The sequence below is a fragment of the Odocoileus virginianus genome, chromosome 2, assembly GCF_023699985.2.
Source record: "Odocoileus virginianus isolate 20LAN1187 ecotype Illinois chromosome 2, Ovbor_1.2, whole genome shotgun sequence".
NCBI lineage: Eukaryota > Metazoa > Chordata > Mammalia > Artiodactyla > Cervidae > Odocoileus > Odocoileus virginianus.
Window position 1 is genome coordinate 19,756,572 of NC_069675.1, and position 17,754 is coordinate 19,774,325.

The 17,754-nt window shown below is 41.4% G+C and overlaps 1 non-coding gene across 1 annotated transcript; it reads left to right on the plus strand.

Moving 5' to 3' along the window:
- The first annotated feature begins 17,402 nt into the window (after nucleotides 1-17,402).
- LOC139031803 (U6 spliceosomal RNA) lies at nucleotides 17,403-17,509 on the plus strand. Its single transcript, XR_011484321.1, has one exon. It is a non-coding gene; the product is annotated as a U6 spliceosomal RNA (small nuclear RNA).
- Nucleotides 17,510-17,754: the final 245 nt, after the last annotated feature.

The window sequence follows — 17,754 nt, forward strand, 5'->3', positions numbered from 1 at the left end:
TGAAACTATGAGCCATGCTTTGTAGGGCCACCCAAGATGGGCAGGTCATGGTGGAGAGTTCTGACAAACCATGGTCTACTGGAGAAGGGAATGGCAAACCACTTCAGTATTCTTGCCTTGAGAACCCCATGAACAGTATGAAAAGGTCAAAAAGATAGGACACTGAAAGATGAGCTCCCCAGGTCAGTAGGTGCACAATATGCTACTGGAGAAGAGTGGAGAAACAGATTCAGAAGGAATGAAGAGACTGAGCCAAAGTCAAAACAACGTCCAGTTGTGGATGTGTGTGGTGGTGAGAGTAAAGTCTGATGCCGTAAAGAACAATATTGCACAGGAACCTGGAATGCTAGGTTCATGAATCAAGGTAAATTGGAAGTGGTCAAACAGGAGACGGCTAGAGTGAACATCGACATTTTAAGATAGTGAACTAAAATGGATGAGAATGGGTGAACTTAATTCAGATGACCATTATATCTACTACTATGGGCAAGAATTCCTTAGAAGAAATGCAGTAGCCCTCATAGTCAACAAAAGAGTCCAAAATGCAGTACTTGGGTGCAACCTCAAAAACAACAGAATGATCTCTGTTCACTTCCAAGACAAACCATTCAATATCACAGTAATCCAAGTCTATGCCCCAACCACTAATGCTGAAGAGGCTGAAGTTGACAAGTTCTATGAAAACCTACAAGATCTTCTAGAACAAACACACACACACACACAAAAAAGATGTCCTTTTCATCATAGGAGACTGAAATGCAAAAGTAGGAAGTCAAGAGATACCTGGAGTAACAGGCAAATTTGGCCTTGGAGTACAAAACGAAGCAGGGAAAAGGCTAACAGTATTTTGCCAAGAGAACTCACTGGCCATAGCAAACACCCTCTTCCAACAACACAAGAGACTATTCTACATGTGGACATCACCAGATGGTCAATACTGAAATCAGATTGATTATATTCTTTGAGGCCAAAGATGGAGAAGCTCTATATAGTCAGCAAGAACTAGACAGGAGCTGACTGTGGCTCAGATCATGAACTCTTTATTGCAAAATTGAGGCTTAAACTGAAGAAAGTAGGGAAAACCACTAGGCCATTCAGGTATAAAGTGAAAGTGAAAGTGAAGTTGCTCAGTCGTGTCTGACTCTTTCCGACTCCGTGGACTGTAGCCCACCAGGCTCATCCGTCCATGGGATTCTCCAGGCAAGAATACTGGAGTGGGTTGCCATTTCCTTCTCCAGGGGATCTTTCTGACCCAGGGACGAACCCAGGTCTCCTGCATTGCAGGCAGACACTTTAACCTCTGAGCCACTAAGCCATTCAGGCATAACCTAACCTAAATCAAATCCCTTTTCATTATACAGAGGAGGTGACAAATAGATTCAAGGGATTAGATCTGATAGACAGAATGCCTGAAGAACTATGGACAGAGGTTCATAACATTGTACAGGAGGCAGTGATCAAAACATCCCCAAGAAAGAAATGTAAAAAAGGCAAAATAGTTGTTGGAAGAGGCCTTACAAATAGCTGAGAAAAGAAGAGAAGCGACAGGCAAAGGAGAAAAGCAGAGACATACCCAATGTGAAGTTCCAAAGAATAGCAAGGAGAGATAAGAAAGCCTTCCTAAGTGACATGAATAAATTCTGTAATATGCCTAATGGGAAGCATCATCAAGAAGCAAAAATGCCAGATCTCAACTGCAGGATGAGTAATTGCAAAAGGTTTAACTAAAGCCACACAGCCACTGTGTAACATCCCTTCTGCTCAGGTATTGTTGTTTCATAAGAAAAACCATTTTTCTCCTATGCTAAGCACCATCCCATTAAATGCTAGACAGATCCTAGTCTTTGAGCTACTGTGCCTGGGTTCTAGAGCTGGCTGTTAACCCTTCTGGGCTTAGCTATAAAATAGAAGCATAAAATGAGGGGCTGCTCAGTTCCCTCACAGATTTAACTTCCTATAATTCTAAGTATATCATTAAGGAATTTCAGGAAATATGTGTTTCTCTACTTATTGTTAGTTTCTGCTTTCTCTACCTTGCCCTAGATCAGGGGTGAGGATGACAAAGGTGTTGATCTGTAGAGACAGACTCTCCTTGATTCAGGATTCTGAAACAAAAGGGTTTGTGTGAACTTTGGAATTCAGCCAAAGCCCTGGATAAACCATTTGGCCTCAGAACCCAGAGAAACATCACAACTAAGGCAAATCTCTTGTCAGTTGCTACCTCCATTTCAGAACTCCTTACCAACTCTCCCCTGCCTTGCTTTCGGAAGACCCCCCCACCTCACCTAGTTTCTTAAATCTACTGCAAAAAACAACATTCCCCCTTTCTCCTCTTAGGCCCAGGTGAAATCTCTATTCCTAGAATTTTTATCTCAATCAGTGGAGCATATTATGCTCCACTGTAAAGCAATTCATTTTAAATGCAGAGCTCAGTGAAAAGAAATCCCTAAATGGTCTACCAAGAAGGAAGAACTTTATTTTTTAAATCAGGCTTTATTTTCTAGAGCAATTTAAGGTTCATAGCAAAACCAAGCAGAAAGGACATTAATTTCTCACATATTAATACCTCTTGCCCCTCCCCTAGAAGGAAGATTTTTTTTCTTTTTGAGGAAGAGACTTCCAGGGTTCCCTGCTAATTGACTTCTTGCCCATCACTGGGTGGGATAATCGTCATCCATTCAAACTCCATCTAGCCTCTCCTCACCTATCCAAATTTTGCAAGTGGAAATCTATACCCTTACCAAGCAGAAAAAACTTTTCACTCATAAATTATGGAGGACCTCTGATGTTATTTAACATCTCATGAATGACTTCCTCAAGATCGAAGAACAGAGCTCGTCAGCATAGGTCACAGGGGAGCTGAGTTTGCTTGGGGTGAAGGGCTGATGCTGAAACTGAAACTCCAATACTTCGGCCACCTCATGTGAAGAGTTGACTCACTGGAAAAGACCCTGATGCTGGGAGGGATTGGGGGCAGGAAGAGAAGGGGACGACAAAGGATGAGATGGCTGGATGGCATCACCGACTCAATGGACATGAGTTTGAGTAAACTCCAGGAGTTGGTGATGGACAGGGAGGCCTGGCATGCTGTGATTCATGGGGTGGCAAAGAGTCAGACACTGAGCGACTGAACTGAACTGACTGATGGAAGGAAAAATCTAGAACCAGAGTGCCACCTGGCACAGTCCAACCTAGCAGCCTAAGTGAGGAGCCCTGGAAAGCCAGGGGATGGAGTGAAAACAAAGGTAGAAAAACAGAAAGTGAAAGTAGCGCAGTTGTGTCCGACTCCTTGCAACCCCATGGACTATACAGTCCATGGAATTCTCCAGGCCAGAAAACTGGAGTGGGTAGCCATTCCCTTCTCCAGGAGATCTTTCCTACCCAGGAATCAAACCAGGGTCTCCTGCATTACAGGTGGACTCTTTACCAGCTGAGATACCAGGGAAGCCCCTAGAAAAACAGAGTTTGTCTAATTCTTGGGTTTGCTTGGATCAATCCTGCATGTGAAAATACCCCCTGTCTTCTGAGTCCCATCCAGTTATCACCCCTGCTTCCCTCTTAAGAGCTTTATTCAAGCTGAGGAAAAGTTTTTGCTGTCTTTTTTATTCGATTTCACATGTACTTATTATGTCCCTGCTGCTTGCCCAGCTTAACCTCTGACTTAAAGGAACTTGAAAGAAACTCATGGCAGTTTTGTTACCACCAGGGAAGATGTCAGGGGCTCTAGGAACATGCACTGCTCCCCACCCGTGCCCTCACACCCATGCCAAATTGCCCATCAGCCCAGGATGTGTCCCGATGCCCAGGCCATATCCTATATCATTGAGATCAGAGTCTTTGGGGATAGGATTCAGGCAATTAGTATTCTCAAGCCTCCCCAGATGACTCCAAGGTACAGCCAACTTTAAGCATCACTGATTCAGAGTATTTGCCTGTCTTCTCCCATACTTCTGTGCTCTTGACTACTTTAAGTTATTTATTTTTTTTTAGTTGGAGGATTATTGCTTTATAGTGTGTGTTGGTTTCTGCTGCACAATAACACGAATCAATCATATGACCCAGATATTCCACTACTGGGCATTTACCCTGAAAAAACCATAATTTGAAAAGACACGTGTACCCCAATGTTCATTGCAGCACTGTTTACAGTAGACAGAACATGGAAGCAACCTAGATGTCCATAGACAGATGAACAGATAAGAAGTTGTGGTCCAGTGAAATATTACTCAGCCATAAAAAAGTTAAATCAAGTGAACAGAAGTGGATGAACCTAGAGCCTGGTATACGAGTGAAGTAAGTCAGAAAAAGGAAACAGATATCATAATTAATGCATATATATGGAATCTTGAAGAATGGTACTGATGAACCTATTTCAGGGCAGGAATAGAGACACAGATGTAGAGAACAGACTTGTGCTCCTGACTTTTTTTCCTCCTCTAATCTAGTTCAAAAGAGCTTGTGATGTGAGGGTTAAGGTGAGACTAGATAGGTGATAAAGGGCAAGATTCAACCTGGTTCTCTTTACCACTTAATTCCTGGCCATCACTTATCCAGTACTCTGGGAGTAGTTAAAGGGCAATGGAGATACTTCTAGACCTATTGTTACATATTTCCAAGAGGAAGATTCTTGGACCAGCATCAAGCTCATTTTTAAAATCTTGATCTTCCCTGAGGTTTCTAAATATTATTTCAGGATAGGGATTTCAACTTTTATTCTCTTCTGACTTTTCATTTATGTGGCATGTAGGGTCAAAGAAGCAATGGAAAGTTGGAAGTCATTCTATTCTAATTAGCAGGCATATCAGTGATTGAAATTATTTACCAGTCATGGTGCCATTTCTTCTCAAGTTTGATTTCATAACCAATAAGGATTGTTAATATGTCATCACTGCAGTTAGAGACTCATAAAAGACTTTTGTCCTATTCAATATCATTGGATAATGACTCTCAGATTTGTCTTTGGGCAAATTAAAAGGTCAAATGAGCCCCTCTTTAAAAGCAATGTTAAATCTGACCTCAGCTGCTAAAAGCAGAAGAGTAAGATGAAATTCCAGACAGAGCCGCTTCCTCTTTGATGTGTTTCACAGCCATGTCAAAGCAGGAGCTGCTGCTGTCCCCATTCCCAGCAGCTCCAGCTGATCTTGCTGGAAGGGAAGGTTGTTCCTTCTGTGATAGGCTAGGTTCCAGGTGTTCTGAGTAAAATGTGGAAGACTGGAGTGCTCTGACTCCACATTCTAGATTCTTTCAGTACACACACACACACACACACACACACACACACACACACACTTCTCTAAGACACATCATCTGTATTGGACTGGTGGACCCTGGTGTTAGTTGGGAGTCATTAGTCCACACTCCCCTCCTCTCTTTTTCAGAACTGCAACATCTTCTTCTTCCAAAGGATCCCTCTCCTCCTTTAAACTGGTGTCAGCAAATAGATTCAGGGGTGGAGAGGAAACAGCACAGCCTGATGACATAAGACAACAGCATCTAAACCCCAAATCAAAAATGTCCTCCAAGATACAGACAGAGACGTAGAGAATGAACTATTGGACGCAAGGTGGGGGAAGGAAAGAGTGGGACTAATTAAGAGACTAACATTGGCATATGTACACTACCATGTGTGAAATAGACAGCTAGTGGGAAGCTGCTATAGAGCACAGAGCTCAGTGCTCTGTGATGACCTAGAGGGGTGGGATGTGGGAATGGGAGGTAGGAGGGAGGCTCAGGAGGGAAAGAATATAGGTATACCTGTAGCTGATTCATGTTGTTGTACTGCAGAAAGTAACATAGCATTGTAAAGCAATGACTCCAATTTAAAAAATTAAATTATATTAAAATTTAAAATGTCCTCTAAGAGATAGGTAATTGCCTTAAAATCGCAAACCCTAAATGGACCGCTCAAGTAGTTCTTCCCAGAATTCCTGACATTTTTATTCACCCAAAAATGACTTCTGAGAACTTAAAATGACAGCTTCAAAAATCTTAACATCTAGTTACCACCAGCTACTCTTCTGACTATTTTGCTAAGCTATTTTACATTTGAGATATTACTCAGTCCTTACACAACCCAATGAGGGAGGCATGATATCATTATCCCCACTTAACAGAGGAGGAAACATGTTCAGGCTTCCACAGTCAGGAAGTGTGAGAATACGAGTCAAGGTGCATCTGGGTCCAGAACTATTTACCGTTAACCGCTGTGCTTTATGCATTGTGCTTTATGCTGCTGCTGTCCTGGCTGACCTTGCTGTGACACTGAGCTGGGTCTTAGCATTTTTCTGTGCTTTCATCAGATTCTGTCCCCCACATCGGTTGACCTTATCACTCTTTTTATTTATATAATTTTATTTATTTATTATTTGGCTGCACTGGGTCTTCGTTGTGATACATGGGCTTCTCACTGCAGTGGCTTCTCTTGTTGCAGAGCATGGGCTCTGGAGTGTGTGGGCTTCAGTCGTTGCCACTGCCTGGCTCTGGAGAGCTGGCTCAGTAGCGGTGGTACACGGGCTTAGCTGCTCCTCGGCATGTGGAATATTCCTGGACCCGAGATGGAACGTGTGTCCCCTGAATCTCAAGGTGGACTCTTAACCACTGCATGGTTAACCACTTTCTTAACCACTAGGAAAGCCCCCCTTATCACTCTCATAGCCTTGGTTCAGCTCTCTCTGAGATAAGGGAGGTCTTTGCCAACCAATCCTGTGGTTCCCTAACTAGGTTCCAAACACGGTGTCCTTGTGCTCTAGTTTTTCCTAAATGCCCTGACATTATGTATATGTAGAAGCTCATCTTCCAGATCTCTCACAGCTGCCCTCTTTGCTTCTCTGCCTCCACTTCTTTGTACTTGTTTCTCCAACCACAAACTAAGAACAAATTCTCTAGAGCTTGGGTCAGAAACTTCTTTTTTTTTTGTACCAAGAGCATTATAAAAGGATAGGTCCACCAAACACCTGGACTCCCTCCCACCTCCAGATGGGCTGCTTGCTGTGCACGCTCTCCTTAGACTGGCCATCTAAGTGTTCTCACTACCAATTGAAGTGGACAACTGTTTTGTGCCTTCCTGGCACCTTGCCTGCTTTAGGGGACCATTCTTAGTCCACTTTTAGTCCATATGCAATCTATCTATGACCCTACTGTGGCAGGCATGGGTTCCATGCCTGTTCAGGGAACAAAGATCCTGAATGCCATGCAATGCAGCCAAATAAAAACAAAATAAAAAACAGGCAGAGTAGGACGGGGGGATAGGAGGGAGGCTCAGAAAGGAGGAGATATATGTATAATTATGGCTGATTCACATTGCTGTAACTGTAAAGGACAAATTGCTGTAACTTATAGGACAAATACAACACTGTAAAGCAATTATCCTCCAGTTAAAAATAAATTTATAAAAAATGTTAAAAGAGGCAGACTCAGAGGTATAGAGAACAAACTAGTGGTTACCAGTGGGTGTGGGGGCAATATAGGGTAAGGAAATGGGAGGTACAAACTACTGGGGTAAGACAGGCTCCCCATGTATTGCACAACATGGGGAATATAGCCAATATCTTATAATAACTGTAAATGGCAGGGTAACCATTTAAAATTGTATAAAAAATTTAAAATTTTTTAATTTAAAAAATGAACATCTTAATTGTGCCCGAGGCCATATTTCCATTAATTGGCTTTTGGACCCAAATCAAGAGTTAGCAGAACTGAAAAATCTAATAAAAACAAAACCCATGGAGAAAAAATTTTTCATAATAGTCCAAGTGAAAGTAATGACATGAGCTAATCCAATTTGAAGTATAAACAAAGAAATTATTCCACGCAATGGGATTGACTCATTTTGTTTCAGAACTAAATATCATGAAGTAGAGGGTAGGTCAGAGAACGGGGCCTAAATATACCAGAGGTGGGGGAGATGGAGACTAATTACTTCATTGGAGGAGAGAGAGAAAAAGGAACAAAAAGTTTTCCCATGTCAACTGACCATAAAGTTCTCAAAAAGAAGCATCAAATAGCACTTCAATACACAGTGTATGTTCCAAAAGGCTCATTTTAAAAATTCTCTAATAAATTGTAAATTAAATTTTATCTTCTACTTCTGATTGATGGACCTGACTCTTCAGGGCCAGGCATACAAATTGGCTCTCAGGTGTAAAGCTCAGTAGAAAGAGGGAAGATTTAAGTTTCCCTTTAAGATAACAGTTTGCAATGGTGCACACAGAAAATGATAAAAATTTTATAGCACTAAGGTAAAAGGATTAGGTCATTTGAGGTAGAGGTTGCTGATCTATGCCACCCTAGGTCCACCCTAGCTCAGTCAAAGCCTGGGCCAAGCCTAGACTGAGGCCACATGGGGAGAACAAGGCACTGGAGTGGAGGCTAAAGGCCAATACTTTGGTTCTAGTGCTGCCACTTGTAGGATGTGGACATTGCCCTTGACCTCAGTGAGCCTCAGTTGGCTTATATATAAAACACAGCTAAAAGATTCTCTTACATTCTCTACCTTACAGGGTCAGTATGAGGATCAAGAGTACCATGTTCATGAACATAATTTGCAAACATACAGTACTATAGAAATGTATGGCATGAAAATGACAATGGGTGTGGTGGTGTTTTCTCCCCAGCCCTGCCCCATCTAGACTACTCTCACTTTCAAGAGTTACCCTGCGATAAACAGCGGTTGACACTGAGAACAATGGGGCTACTGAACGAGTGACTGAGAGCCTAGAGTGTGGGAGGTTATTCTGCAGCTGGGCTTTTGAATTGGGCCAAAGAGCTAATGGGGTTTTGGCTTTCTGAGCACCTCTGTTGAAACTCCCTGGGGAATTTTGCTTTATGAAATTCCCAGCAACTTGGGATCCCACTAGGTTAGTGATTAGGAGCCTGGAGGGCTCCTTGTTGGATGAAAAATATGTGTTTGAAATCTGCTGGGAAGAACTGTAGGAGGGAGTTGAGAGTTCTTCCCTGACTCCCACTGTGCATTGACAGAAGCTGCCCCTGCCACTGTTCATTGTCAATTACTTTTGTCTTCAGAGCCAAAGGAAATATATTTGAAGTGAACCCTTTGAGTTAGAACCATTTTTCACTAGGATCCACAGATGGTGAAATATTCATGAACAGGTGGGTTGCACCATACTCCAAAATTGCATTCAACTTGACTTTTATGGACTAAATTGTTAACACTAGAGGTGCTGACATATATCCGAGTATGTTAGCAGACCCAGAAACCATTAATATCAACACAGAGCAAGTTCAGACCTATCAAACACAATGTCTATTTCACTGAGAACTGAGTAGTAGGTAAAGAGATTGAGTGAGATTACACATGAATACGTCTCAGGAGTAGGAGCAACAGATTTTGTAATGGATGGCTAACAAAAGCTGTGGCAATGCCTTCTCTGCGAGTTGCTAAATATTTTTTCTGTCTGGGAAGGGTATTCTACGATATTTAATAGAGTAAGAAACAATGGAGGATGTAGATTCACTCTTGCAGAAGTCATACCCATGAACAGAACAAATCCTGGATTACCTCAAATTTCAGCCTCTGCAGGGAGTTACATTTAAAGTACTGTCCAACAACTGAATAGTTTCAACCCTTACTTGTGCCTCCTGAAGGTCATGATTCTAAAGCATTTTCTCCAGCTCACAATACTCTCCCATCCTTCACCTGCCCTCCCTTACCAAATTCTAAAACTTTTCTCCAGCCTCAAACAGCTCAATAAAATGCAGGGAACTTGCTTAGGTTCTGATATGAGCAAACCAACTGTAATGCAAAACTTTAAAGACAACAAGGGAAATTTTATTTCAGACTATGTGCTCAGTTCAGTTCAGTCACTCAGTCGTGTCCGACTCTTTGAGACCCCATGAATCGCAGCACGCCAGGCCTCCCTGTCCATCACCAACTCCTGGAGTCTACTCAAATTCATAGACAATACCAATAAACTCTTGGTTTTGATAGGTGTGATAATGGTATGGTGGTTACATAAGAAACCATGGATATTTTTGCAACTCACACTTAAATATATAAGGACAAAATGATGTGATTTGGGGATTTAACATACTTCAGCCAAAAGACAGGGAGTAAAAAGATAAAGGTATAGATGAAGCAAAAGGGGGAAGTACTGATAATTCTAAAATTTGAGTGATCAATATTTGAAATTCATTATTCTGTTTTCTCTGCTTTTTTTGCTGTTTTTTGTTTTCTCTGCTTTTATGAAGGCTTGAAATTTTTCCTAAGAAAATTATTTTTTAAAAAGAGAAAGAGGAAAGCAACACAAATATACTCAGAACGTCATCAGTTCAGTTCAGTCACTCAGTCGTGTCCGACTCTTTGCGACCCCATGAATTGCAGCTTGCCAGGCCTCCCTGTCCATCACCAACAACTGGATTTTACTCAAACTCAAGTTCATCGAGTCGGTGATGCCATCCAGCTATCTCATCCTCTGTCGTCCCCTTCTCCTGCATAAGGCAAAAATAAATCAAGACATGTATATTAAAACAGTTCTAAAAGAAATATTTTGTAGACAGTTAAGTCCATCAAACAAACCTAACAAGTTTGAATGCCATTCATGGAACCAAGAGTCAACAGTGCTGGGTGTTATATTTCAGTGCAGCTATTAAAATTATAAATGCACAATCATACACACAAACATGTTAAGTTTTTATAATTTTTTCAAGCCTGAATGGCCTAGACTTATTCATAAAATATTCCTAAAACTGGCAATATCCTCTTGATTTCTTTATTTAAAATTTTAAGCAGTTTTAAAAAACACTCTTGAAAAACATATTCACACAAAAACTTGTACATGGATGTTTGTAACAGCTGTATTCATAATTGCCAAACTCAGAAGCAACTAACACAGTCTACAATAGGTGAGTGGATAAACTATGGTACATAAAACAATAGAAAAAAAAAATAGTATGAAGTGATTGAGGTAGAGCTCCCGGAGGAAGGGAATTTGTGTTAAAACTTTTCAAAATGAAATTTAACCTCATATTTTCAAAGCATTGCTTTCTGGCAGGATGCATAGTTTTCCTCCCACACCCTCTGGTCTGTGGCCAGTGCTTGGAAGAAAGTATTGCTACTTACAATTTTAAGGATTTTATTTTAAATTTAAGGGATTTAAAGAAACGAGCATGGATTCAGAAAGAAGCAGCTACTGGAAAAACAAAAAACTTTGTGAGAGTCCTAAAAGAGTTTAAAGAGAACTGACCTTTATATTTAATTGTTGCTAGAAGTACAAGTTTCATTTGAAAAACATTCAAGAAATTGGAATTGACCTCCCTCATCCTGCATGGAATGTTGCATTCTTAATCACTAAAGCAGAGCACTTAGAAGCAGGAAAATAACAGGGAATGAGATGGGGTGAGCAGAACTTTACTTAAGCTAGAACAATTGAATCTTTTCCCTTTCTCAATGTCACAATTATTTTACCAGCTTCCGCTCTTATTTGAGCAAGACCTTGTCCATCAAACATTAATCTAGCCAACTGATAGAGGGAAGAATTTGTTCAAATTGGTTATTTCTCAATCTTGTTGGCAGAAGCGGGAATGAATGCTCGAATGTCCAAGTTTTCACCCTCACAATGTGGAGATTTGAGGTCAGGGGAATGGAGGTTCCTCCAGCTGGAGAGGTTAAAATGAACATAGAGGCAACTACAGGATCAGGAAGAAAGTGAGCCATCTGGAGAAAGGTGTATCATATGCTGAGACTTTAAAAGGAGAGAAAAAGACATTCAAACATAAGAAAGACGTTTTGAGTTAGACTTGGAAGGATAGGGAAGGAATAAAACAGAATACATAGCACCAGCATCGGCACTCAGGCTGTGATGTAGAAATTGGTATGGGATAGGGCAAAGAGGTCCATTCGACAGGAACACAGGAAGAATAGAAGGGAGTAAGAGGTCAGGTGATAGAACAAGTTCCTTATGGAAAATCCGGAATGCCGGGATGGGAGTATTAGGTAGGTCCTGAGTGTGGGCACTGAGTGCTTTTTAAAAAGGATCAAAGCTGCCTTGTTGAGGCACTGCTGGTAAATCCAGCAGTGACTCCTCTGTCCATGGGATTCTCCAGGCAAGAATACTGGAGTGGGTTGACATTTCCTACTCCAGGGGATCTTCCTGAGCCAGGGATCAAACCTGCACCTCCTGTGTCTCTTGCTTTGGCAGATAGATTCTTTCCCATTGCACCATCTGGGAAGCCTGTGGTAACACTTTGTATACGTATATACTCTAACTGAGTTCTCATGGCAAAAGGTATTATTATCCCACTTTATAGATGCAGAGATAGAGGCTTAGAGTGTTTAAGCACCTTGCCCAAGCCATGCAGTTGCTAAGCAGTAGAGGCAGTATTCTTATCTATTCTTAATCACTATGCATGACTGTTTCTTAAGGAGGCTAGAATGGATGGGAGGTGATGAGGATCTGAGTTAAGAAGGTGGTGATAGTAACTGAGAACAGGGATAAAACTCATGAGAAGCAGGACTGGCAAGACTTAGTAAACAATAGCCTTCGAAAGTACTTGATTCAGAGCCTGGGTAAAGAGAAGGGTAATTCCATCACTAATCTAAATAAGGAAACCAGAAGAAAAACCTGCCATGGGATAAAAGATGATTAATTTGCTTTTAGCTCTCTTGAATCTGAGATGCCTTGAGTAAATGCCAATAAAAATACCTATGGGGCAGTGGGAAACATAGCTAAAAGGAGTAGACAGTGATACCTAAAAGCTACCTAAACGCTCTCTTGGTAGCTAAAAGGAGTAGACAGTGCCAGAAAGTGAAACTGAGACACCACAATCAAGCTGTGGAGAGGTCGACAGGTAAGTGAGGGCAGCAGAAGGAAATCATCTCAGGGTTTTGCTTTTGGTTTTGTTTTTTCTACCTGCTCAATTGAAAACAGAGATGCCTTTTGAGTTTAGTCAGCCATTCCCTCCCAAACTACCTCCCCACCTCCCCATCATTCAGGAAGAAATAGAGTAATGTAGGACAAAGTATGGAATAATTCGCTGGCTTTCCATTGTTGGGAAGAATAGAGGCAACTTTAACTGAAGTGTGAGGATTCTAAGTAAGATTATAAGGGGTAGACTTCCCTGGTGGTGGAGTGGAAAAGAATCTGCCTGCCGAAGTAGAGGACACAGGTTCAGTCCCTGGTCTGAGGAGATTCCACATGCTGTGGAGCAATGAAGCCAATGCACCGCAGCTACTGAATCCTCGCTCTAGAATCCATGCTCCAGAACAAGAGAAGCCACCACAGTGAGGAGCCCACACACCTCAATAAGTAGTAGCCCCCACTCACGGCAACTAGAGAAAAGCCTGCGAGCATGAAGAACCAGCACAGCTGAAAATTAATCAATAAATACATTTTAAAAAAAGATCGTAAGGGGCAATCCGCTCTTTACTTTGTCATCCCTCAGGATAAGACAAAGGTGTCCATCTTCAGGCCTGAAGCCCTGGCCAGTGTCCCAGGGAGCCACTGTGCATTGCTACATGGGCCAGGCTTGGAGGGGCTCACACAGCTCGGGGGAGCCTTATTTAAGAGGCAAGATGAGACTTAAAGCTGGTAGGATATGCGCTACATCCCCTGAGATTCTCCATCTGAGTCAGTTCTTTCTTAAAACATCCTAAACAACAGAAAGTGCAGTGGAAGGGCAAGATTCCACTGGTGAATTCCCCAGTAAGCCTGACAAACGAAAGACTTGGTGTCAATAGGGTCAAAGTGAAACGATAAACCTAGGAGTTTGTGAAATCCCATGTAGGTCAAGGAGTCACCTCATTGCCCTCCTGTTGGTGGACAGCATCTCATCTCCTAGTTTACTGTCTTCCTCATAACTTGCCTCAGCAATTTTGGGGTCAAATTGCATGCTCAGAAGGATATTGCATGTTTCTGCTGGGGGTAAACAGGGGTCACAGTGGCATGACTCCCCCGCTATGTACTTGGAACTAGAGGAAATATGATTGCCTGATGAGACTAAACCTTTCAACTCAGTGCTGGTGATTCAGAAAATAAGTATGGGAAACCACTTTAAGGAGAAAATGTGTTCCTTGAACAGCAAGGCTGGACTGGACCTTGACTGATGAGATTAATGTAAAGGAAAAAAATGCATCCATGATAAGGGGGATTCTGCTCAGTTATCAACAAAAGAATTGTGTCCAATAAATATTTAAATTTTTATATATTGGATAAATGTTCAGTAAATACCTACTATGCATCAGCAGTGAGCTCACGTTCTAGTTGGGGAGACAGAAAATAAATACATGTATAATCAAATGGCAGGCAGTGATGCATAACACAAACAGGGTCCTCAGAGCAAACAACAATATTGAGTGTCTAGCCACACGAGCAGAGATGTGCTGCTTCAAGTTCTGTGACAGATTTAGGAAGTATGCTTAGACATACAGACTTGGACCTGCATCTCCAACTTTTACTAGTGATATTTTAACCTGCCAGCTTCCATGATTAGCTCAGTTGGGAAAGAATCCACCTGCAATGCAGGAGACCCTGGTTCAATTCCTGGGTCAGGAAGATCCGCTGGAGAAGGGATAGGCTACCCACTCCAGTATTCTTGGGCTTCCCTTGTGGCTCAGCTGGTAAAGAATCCACCTGCAATGTGGGAGACCTGGGTTCGATCCCTGGGTTGGGAAGATTCTCTGGAGAAGGGAAAGGCTACCCACTTCAGTATTCCTGCCTGGAGAATTCCATGGACTGTGTAGTCTATGGGGTCGCAAAGAGTCGGACACGACTGAGCGACTTTCACTTTCTTTCTTTAACCTGCCAAGAGCCTTTCTTTTGTCTTCCTCCTGTGCAACTTTCGTGAAGACATACATAGAGAAAAGAGTACCTATCAAAAGTACACAGCTAAATAAACTTCCTAACTGAGAATACACTTGGGTAACCAGCACTCTGAATCCCTCCTCGTGTCCCTATTCAGCCTTTCTACTGTTACTGAACCAAACATGGGTCTTGGGTCTGCTCGCCATTACCCACCTCCCAACCCCAGAAGGAATAAAGCCAATCTACTGACAATGGGTTTTGGTGAAGGAAAATGGAGCATTTACTGCAGGGCACCAAGGAGTATAGGCACTAGTTAATGCTCAAAAGACTCACACTACCCAATGGCTTTCAGAAAAAAACAGGATGAGGGAGAGGGTTGCAGGATGTGTGATCAGCTCATGGACATTTTTCTGATTGGTTGGTGGTGAGGCAATCCGGAGTTAACATCATCAACCTTCTACTAACTGGTTCTACCAACTGGTCTAGGGTCTATGTGCTTATGGTCAATATGCAGTTCTTCCACCTCGTGGGGTTTTCAGTATCTGCAAAAAGAGCTCAAAGATATGGCTCAGAATGTTATCTATAGCCTTTGAGGAGGAAATAAAAGTTCTTGACTTTAATGTTTAAACTATTAATATCCTGTCTTGCTTTAATGTTTTCCTTTGTTTCTGCATTAGATCTTCTCTGATTTAATTTGCTCTTTGGAGTTCAAGGAATGTCTAGGGGGCTAAAGTTTTTCTACAAAACAAGAGGCAGGCAGAGGACATGGAGGGGAGTCTGTCCCAGGAAGGTCCCATAGAGTTCTGTTCAGTTACACTACCACGAAAGATTAACCACTATCATGACACTAACACCATAGATTTATTTTGCCTGTTTCTGGTCTTTAGATAAATAAAAATATATGTACATACTCAGGACATAATGTCTGGCTTCATTTTCTCAATATTATATCTGAGAGATACAGTCATACTGTTCTATGTATTGATGATCCGTTCATTTTTCATTGTATGACTATATCACCATTAATTTGTCCTTCCTACTTAAATGGATATCAGGGTAACTTCCACTACTCTTTTAATATCTTACTTTTTTGCTTAAATCTGTTAAAGCTAGTTTCTGATGAATCCTATCTAATACTCTTTTGTTTTTTCTCATTCCTTTTTAAAAATTTATTTATTTTTAATTAATTGGAGAATAATATATTGATTAACAATATTGATTAACAATATTGTATTAGTTTCTGCCATACATCAACATGAATCAGACATAGGTACACGTATGGCCCCTCCCTCGTGAACCTCCTTCCCACCTCCCACCCAATCCTACCCTCTAGGTTGTCACAGAGCACCAGCATCATACAGCAAATTTCCACTGGCTATCTAATACTCTTTTTTTTTAATTTGACATTTTTACTGAGTGAGAAAGTAACCAGAGAGTCATGTTCTTCTGTAGAAATTCTTCCTTTTTAACAATGCTTTGGAAGACATGGACATTTTCTTTATCAGCTATTTGGCAACGAACATCAATTCACTCTGTTTCAACAGCAAAGCCAAATGGTCAAAAACAACATTTTGTATAGATAAAGCTCTGAATTTCTGGCTTAAATACAGTATTTTCTGGAATAACAGCTTTAACTTAGGGTCTCTTGGGTTGCTATGCAAGTTGGTTAGGAGGTTTTCTCTGGAACCAGTGAAACAACTGCTCCTGAGTATGTGTCTCAACAGTTAGGGTGGTTTGTGTTTTGATTGCACAAGAACAGAGGTTTTGAGGCTATGGTTTTTTTCTACATTCCCCATTGCCCTGGTTATCACTCTGAGGAACTCAGAAGAACATTATTCCTTGGTAAACACCAACCAGTGAAACCAAAAGAGAAGGTACCATCTGTTTGTAGGACATATATTGAGTTAACCTTGAAAATGCATTTAGGGCTTCCCTGGTGGTCTAATGATTAACAATCCACCTGCCAATGCCAGGGACATGGATTCAATCCCTGGTCCGAGAAGATCCCACATGCCTTGGAGCAACTAAGCCCATGTGTCAAAACTATTGAGCCTGTTTCCTAGAGCCCATGAGCAGCAACTACTGAACCTACATGCTGAAACTACTGAAGCCCACACACCTAGAGCCTGTGCTCCATAATGAAGAGCAGTTCCTACTCATCACAGCTAGAGAAAGCTCGGGCATAGCAATAAAGACTCGACTCAACCAAAAATGAAATAAATAAATCTTTTAAAAAATGCATTCCAATATACACTCAGTTCAGTCACTCAGTCATGTCCAACTCTTTGCAACCCATGTACTGCAGCACACCAGGCTTCCCTGTCCTTCATCATCTCCCAGAGTTTGCTCAAACTCATGTCCATTGAGTCAGTGATGCCACCAACCATACATCAGGTGCAGATAAATACTATTTGATCCCACTTATATGAGATAATTAGAATAGACAAATTCATGCTCTGAAAACACATTGGTAGATGCCAGGGGTTAATGGGTGGCGTGGTGGAGAGTTAATGTTTAATGGAAACAGAGTTTCTGTTTAGGAAGGTGAAAAATTTGGGAGATGGATGACAGTGAGAATTGCACAACAATGTGAATGCATTTAGTGCCACTGAACTATACAGTTAAATTTGATTAAAATAGTGTTTGGTGCTCGCTTCGGCAGCACATATACTAAAATTGGAACGATACAGAGAAGATTAGCATGGCCCCTGCTCAAGGATGACACGCAAATTCATGAAGTGTTCCATATTTTTGAAAGAGAAATTAAGGAGACAATACCATTCACCATTGCAACAAAAAGAATAAAATACTTAGGAGTATATCTACCTAAAGAAACAAAAGACCTATACATAGAAAACTATAAAACACTGATGAAAGAAATCAAAGAGGACACAAATAGATGGAGAAACATACCGTGTTCATGGACTGGAAGAATAAATATTATCAAAATGGCTATTCTACCCAAAGCAATCTGTAGATTCAATGCAATCCCTATCAA